This window comes from Elephantulus edwardii, unplaced genomic scaffold, assembly GCF_000299155.1.
Source record: "Elephantulus edwardii isolate Elephantulus edwardi_28Jun2011 unplaced genomic scaffold, EleEdw1.0 scaffold00013, whole genome shotgun sequence".
Classification (NCBI taxonomy): domain Eukaryota; kingdom Metazoa; phylum Chordata; class Mammalia; order Macroscelidea; family Macroscelididae; genus Elephantulus; species Elephantulus edwardii.
Genome location: NW_006399763.1, coordinates 11,067,472 through 11,074,665, shown reverse-complemented (window position 1 = coordinate 11,074,665; position 7,194 = coordinate 11,067,472). Strand labels below are relative to the sequence as shown.

The 7,194-nt window shown below is 39.9% G+C and overlaps 1 pseudogene; it reads right to left on the bottom strand.

Annotated features, from left to right (window-relative positions):
- Positions 1 to 4,455: 4,455 nt before the first annotated feature.
- Positions 4,456 to 5,232, bottom strand: LOC102873844 (annotated as a pseudogene).
- Between the last annotated feature and the right edge of the window lie 1,962 nt (positions 5,233 to 7,194).

The window sequence follows — 7,194 nt, the reverse complement described above, 5'->3', positions numbered from 1 at the left end:
TTGTAAAAGAAAAATAGATTCAACTCTTGTTTTTTACTTGGTTTGTATGCCTGCCTCAACCAGAAAGAGAATTTCCACTTTTTTTTCTCCTTCATATATATTTATCAGTTAATGAATTTTTGAAGAATACTTATTGTACAACAGCAACTAAGATAAAGGTGGAAAAGTAGAAAGATCTTCGATTATTTAATAAGACATGCTTTTCTGGAAGTCCTCTTGACATGGTGATTAGACAATGGAATGTTAACTGATAATTCCCACTGAAAATCTCAGTGGTTACTTTGCAAGAGAAATAGTTTATAGTCTTCGATTAAGATTACAATCAGGAAAATCCTACAAGACAGTTTTACTCTGACCTATAGCACCACTTGAGTCAGATATACTTGAAGGCAATTTTATTTTTTTTCGTTGTTGCTGTGTATCATCGAGTTAGAACCGACCTTTAGCTGAACCTCCAGCGAGTATTCAGAGACAGTTAATCTCACAAAAGCAGGCTGCTCATCCTTCTCTCTCAGAGCATCTGGTGGATTTAATTACATGCATTCTGAATTGCTGTGCAGCTTCTTGCCACTAGGCCAGGTTTCATTTATTTTATGTTTCAATCTTTTTTTAAAAAATGTATTAAGTTTTTAATTGACATTTTAATGGAAGTTTATAAAGGACTTGAATTTCCATTCATTCATTGGTGCACATTTTCCTCCCTGCCCTTCTCTTACCAAGTTAGCTTTTTCTTGGGGGAAAAAAAAGTTTTTCATAGTTATACAGCCCACCACACATACTACTTTACTATGCAGCTCTTATTCTGGACTCTTATCATGCCAATAATACCCGATCATATGTTCTTTTTACACAGTTCTCTCCCTCATCTGTTTCAATGTCATGTACATTATTTATACCTTCTTTTCTTAGTTTCCCCCCCACAACCTCATGTCATTTCTGTTTTATAACAGTGGTATTGTGCAGTATTTGTATTTAAATGACTGAGATATTTCTCTCAGCATAACATAATGTCCTCCATAGTTCCCCATTTAGTATAATAGTTCACTAGTTCTTTGTTTTTCATTGCTGCATAGTATTCCATTGTGCGAATATACTAAAGCTTCTCTATTCATTTGTTTGTTGATGAGCACTTGGGTTGTTTCCCACTCTTTGTTATTGTGAACAAAGCCACAGTAAACACGGGTGTTCATATATCTAACTTGTGTGGCAGCTATGGTTTCTTGAGTGTATATTCTCAGTAGTTGAATTGCTGGGTCTAAACGTATTTCTATTTCTAAATATTTGAGAAAGCACCATACAGCCTTCCATAGTGGTTGCACCATTTTACACTTCCACCAACAGTGAATAAGGCTTCCAGTTTCTCCACAACCTTGCCAGCATTTGTTGCGTGCTGTTCTGTTAAATTTTGCTATTCTTACTGGAGTGAGGTGATATCTCATAGTTGTTTTGATTTGCATCTCTCTTAGAGCCAGGAATTTTAAACATTTGTTTGAACATGTGGTGTGTTTTTTTTTTTTGCCATCTGAATGTCTTCTTTGGTGAAGTGTCTGTTCATATCCTTTTCAATTGGGTTGTTTATCTTTTTGTGGTGCTCTAGCATTCTTTTTTTAAATTTTTTTTTTGTGCTCTAGTATTCTATTAATTCTAGATAAAGTTCCTTATCAGACATGTCATTATCAAATAATTTTTCCAATCTATGGCTTTCTTTTTAATCCTGTTGGAGAAGTTTTTGGATGTACATAGGGATTTAATTCTTAGATGGTCCCACTCATCTATTTGATCCCCTCCTGGTTGTAGGTTTTTCAGGAGCCTTGGAAGACTGTTTTTGTTGTGGATTAGTGCTCCTAGGGTTTTTCCAAGCTTTTCTCTAATAAAATTTATAGTCCTGGGTTTTAGTCCTAGTCCTTCGATCCATTTTTAGGTGGTTTTTGTGTATGTTGTGAGGTGTGGGTCTTGTTTGAGTTTTCTGCACATGGTTTTCCAATTTTACCAATACCATTTGATAAAAAGGCTGTCATTTTCTCACTTAACTGATTTCATCTCCTTGTCAAAAATCTGTTCTTGTTGAGTCGTTGGGGTTTTCTAAGTATACTCTCATATCATCTGCATAGGGAGATAATTTTATCTCCTCTTTGTCAATTTAGACACCCCTTATTTCTTTCTCTTGTCTTATTGCTATCGTTAGGACTTCCATATTGAAATACATCCCATACTGAATAGGAGAGGTGGTAGTGGGCATCCTCGCCTAGTTCCTGTTCTCAAAGGGAATGACTTTAATCTCTCTCCATTGAGAACAATGTTGGCTCTCAAGTTTGCATATATACTTTTACGATGTTGAGGAAATTCTCTTCTATTCCTATTTTGTTGAGTGTTTTAATCAGGAAGTGGTTTTGGGCCTTTTCTGCACCAACAAATAGGATCATGTAATTTGATGAATTATATTGATTGTTTTTCTTATGTTGAATCATCCTTGCATACCTATTACGAATCTCTCTTGGTCATGGTGAATGATTTTTATCTGATGTATTGTTGGATTATATTGGCCAGGATTTTATTCAGGATTTTTGCATTTCTGTTCATGAGAAATATTGGCCTATGGTTTCTATTTAGGTTTCTATTTAACCTGGCTTTGGTATCAAGGATATGTTTGCTTCATAGATTGAGTGTGGGAGAATTCCATCTTTACTTTTTTCTGAAAGTTTATGCAGCATTGGTAATAATATTCACATTTCACTTTTAATGGTTTGTTTTCTTATTTGAGAATACTGCATTCTTTTCCTTTACTTTCTGTATTTTCCTTTGAGATGTTTAATATCTGCTGTCATCTACACAGAATTATAGGCAGCATCATGATAGAGAAAAGACTGAAAATGCAAACAACTTCATCTCACTTGGATCCAAAATCAACACACTTGATACTCACATTAAGAAAACATCTTTCATTGGAAAAGTCTGTAGTCACAGGCCTTTCCAAATTACTGAGGAGCAGCAATGTCAGTTTGAGGACCAGGTTGCACCTAATTTCTGCAATGGTCTTTTTAATAATGTGCTATGCTTATAAGAACTGGACAATGAATAAGGATGACAATAGAAGAATTGATGCATTTAAAGCTCTGGTATTAGAAGAGATTGTTGAATATCCACAGAATGTCATACAGGCATGTCCTGGAGAAAATGCAACCAGAGTTCCTTGGAGGCAAAAGTGACCAGAGATGACCAAGATTTGTCTTACATACTTTGGACAGATTGTTAGGGGAAGCTACCTTAGAGAAGGATAACATGCTTGAAAAAGGGAAGGGTCAGTGAAAGAGAAGAGAAATCTGAATCAGATGGATCGACACAGTGACTGCTGCAATGGGCTTGAGAATTTCAGAAATGATGAGGATGGCTCAGGATAGACAGTATTTAGATCTGATGTTAATAAGGTTGGTGTAAGTTATACTTGACTCAGAGTCACCTAACAACAACAAGAAAAATTTATGTACAGACATATTGACAGACTACGTTTCCTCAACTGTCAGACCTTTTATACTTTCATTTCTGAAATTCAGTCAATGCAGTTTTAAAATTCAAAGATTTCCAGGTTGATGATTTATTTTCCCAGGACTTCATCTATCTCTTCTTTTTATATTTGGTTGCAAATTAATGGAGCCCTTTCCTTTATCTAAAATACATTCCTCATATACTCTAATCTTAGTCTGACCTCATTTCCTTATCCTAGAGTTTGACATACTATTAACTATTCTATTCTTATTTGGTTTTCAAAAGCCTGCTATTTCAAAGTGATGGCCAATCCTTCTTCCTAGTCTTTCTTAATTAGATTGCTCAGATTTAGAACATTATCTGACAGACAAGCATTTTACAGAGAAGAGCAGATTAAAGATATTTCCCAATAGTAGGAAAAAACCAATCGATTCTGTGTCGTCCCCACCCTTGGCCTGCTAGGAGAACAAACAAGTTTGTCCTGGAGAGGGTAGGTCTGTCATACTTTGGACATGTTGCAAGGTGGGATCAGTCCTTGGAGAGGGATGTCATGCTTGGGAGGGTGGAGGGACAGTGCAGGAGAGGAAGACCCTTGATGAGATAGATTGATCCTATCACTGCGTAATGGGGATAGCTGTGTCAGAGACAGTAAGGTTGGCAAGAAATAGAGCAGGATTTAGAGCTGATGTACATAGGGTCACTATGAGTCACAAGAAACTCAATGGTACATAACAACAACAGCAACATTCTTAGTTGGAGATTGTGAATTTAACTTACTTTAGTTGATTTTTTTTTTTTAACCGACCAAGGTATCTTTTCATACCCAGGCTGCCCAGAGCCAAGGCCTGGGGACTGAGCCACAGGTGGGCCTGAGGCTTCTGGAAGCCTGTGTGGCCTTGAGCACACAGTCAGAGAGTGGCAGCGAGTGGGGCCCAGCCCCGGAAGGTCCCAGCCTTGGTGTGCGCCCTGTGGCTACAACGTGGAGTGCTTCTCGAAGGACACGGTCAGCAGGTGGGCGGCCACCTCGTCCAGGAACCAGCACAGCTTCCCAGTGTGTGGCTGCACCAGATCGGCGGGGAGGGGGTTCTCCTCATGTCCTTCCAGGATGCGCTTCAAAATAGCTGCCTTGCCTTCTCCTGCTGCCACAAAGATGGCGGTTCGGGCTGCATTCAGCACAGGTAGTGTGAGGGTCACACGCTGAGGTGGAGGCTTTGGGGAGTCACTGATGGAGGCCACGATCTTCTCCTTTTCCTGAAGGAGCGGGTGGTCCAGGAAGAGTGAGCACGTGTGGCCATCAGGGCCAATCCCCAGGATGAGGAGGTCAAAGACTGGGATGGAGTCCCCTTGGAAGTCTTCTTGAAGTTTCTTGGCATAGTCCTCAGTTGCTTCTACCACGGGCAGTGAGGGGTTAGTGGTGATCACCTGGCTTTCAGGGATGGGCAGCTTGGACAGCAGCTGGGCCCGGTAGAGGCCATATGTGCTTTCAGCGTGCTCGAAGGGGACCAGGCGCTCGTCGCAGAAGCCCAGCGTCCAGCGCGTGAGGCTCTTGGGCCCGGCCTGGGCGGCAGCGGCGGGCGGCTCGCGGGCCAGCATGGAGATAAGGCTGCCTCCCGACAGGCCGAGCATGGAGCGGCCACGGGCTCCCGCCAGGCAGCACTCGGCCCGCTGTGCCACGAGCTGCGCCAGCGATGCGCCCAGCTCCTGCGGGCTCGAGAAGACCGAGATGAGGCCCGGGGCCGGCGCGGCCATGGCGATGGCGGCAGAGGGGTAGTTGATTTTTTTTAAATGACTAATCTTTAGACCATTTACTTTTCAGTTTTTCATTTGTGTCCATAATATTGATCACATATCACCCTACACCTCTCCTATATGCTACTGGTAAAATATCCAGATTTTCTTTAATTAGATTATCCTAAAATTTCTTTTCTCTTTAAAAAATTTTCTTGTAGGGCAAGTCTCATGTCTACTAAAGATAGTATATACATTAGAAGTTTCTTTTTTAGTGATGTGTTCCTCAAAGTAGGATGTTAATCGTAGTTGATTTTGAAGAAAGTTTACTAGTGGAACAAACAGGAGTAAAAAAGCTTGCACTTCCTTTTTTAAAATTTTACTTTAGGAATGTCATTGATTAAAAACTGAAAGTAGGAATAACTTTAATAATATTTTTTTATTTATGATTCAGACCCTTCAAAGGCCCAACATAGCACTTTGAATATACCAGTTGTGGGATGGGTATTCTGTGAAATAAAATTTAATTAATAGGCTGCCATGTCTTCAACTCTAGGAGAGTCTATCCATATAGAAAAGAATGAGAAGTTGTGCGCCAATGTGACTCATGACTTGAGTGAGAAGACGATAGGTTTTTCCTTAGTGTCTATGGAAGGAGAAACCAGACATGGAGGCTCAGGGCCACGAGTGTCCTTCTGAAAGAGCCAGAGGAAGTAAGGATGGCACAACCCCTTACTGCCCCAGAGCAGAAAGCAGATAATGAGCCCATAGCCCACTCCTGATCCACCAACAGCAAGAGGTTCTTTTGTTCACTGCTGACTCACAATTATGGTACCAACAATGGGGCTTACTAGGGAAGAAAGTTGGAGAGTGATGGAGGCAAAGAATATCACCCAATGCAAATTCAAACTTTAGCCAGACAGTCTCAAGTCATAACTCCTCAATTAGTCCAGGCTCTGATTTTCAGTTCAGCAATTGATTCCAAATCATCCAGCAAAGTTTGCCTCAGAGCACTTAGAAGTCAACTTCTCCTTCAAACATCTGGCAAGAATAGCCAGACTTTTAACTTTGGCCAGCATAGGCAAGAAGCCACAGGTCATACTTAGCCACCATTTTCCCATGGTGATGCCATAGTCTTTCCACCGTCAGAGACTTGCTATAACTGGAGTCTTGCTACCTCAAGTCTTACTTGCCTCCAGTCTGCAATTATATTCGACTTATTGCTGCATTCATTTTTATATAGTACAGGGGGGAAAATTTTCTTACAGGGAGATATATACAGTTCTAATATTTCAGTGACTCATATCACCCATCTGAATCCGTGCTTTTAAATTTTCCTTGATTTGATAGTGTTCTAGAATTTTACATCCAGTCTATTACTCATACATATGACGAACTTTGCGCTTACTGTCATTTTCTGCTTATTTGCATCCTGACCAACTGGTGACTCACATGAAACAAATGTGAGTCCAAGAACAGTAGATAATGTCATACTTAATTTTTCCATTAATATGGACAGTTCTAATTTAACATTTCTGTTAAAAGAACAATTGAAAGAGAACTTGATGTTTTTTGGTTTTATTTTGTTTTGGTTTATTTAGTGTAAACAGTTATGTTCTCAGCTACTGAATAGAAGTTTGATGGTTTGAGCGTTTTTCAATTGGGTTATTTTGATCCATCAATTCTACAACTGGGAGTTTACCCTAAAGAGACCATAACTGCCACCCAAGCAGATATATGCACTCCCATGTTTATTTCAGCTTTGTTCGCAATAGCAGAGAGCTGGAAACAATCCAAGTACCCATCAACAAACAAATGGATAGAGAGACTCTGGTATATTCACACAATGGAATACTATGCAACATTGAAAAACAAGCAACCCATGAAATATTATGGAAAATGGGTGATCCTGGAGGACATTATGCTGAGTGAAGTATCTCAGTCACAAAAGGACAAATATTGCATAGGGCCACTATTGTAAAA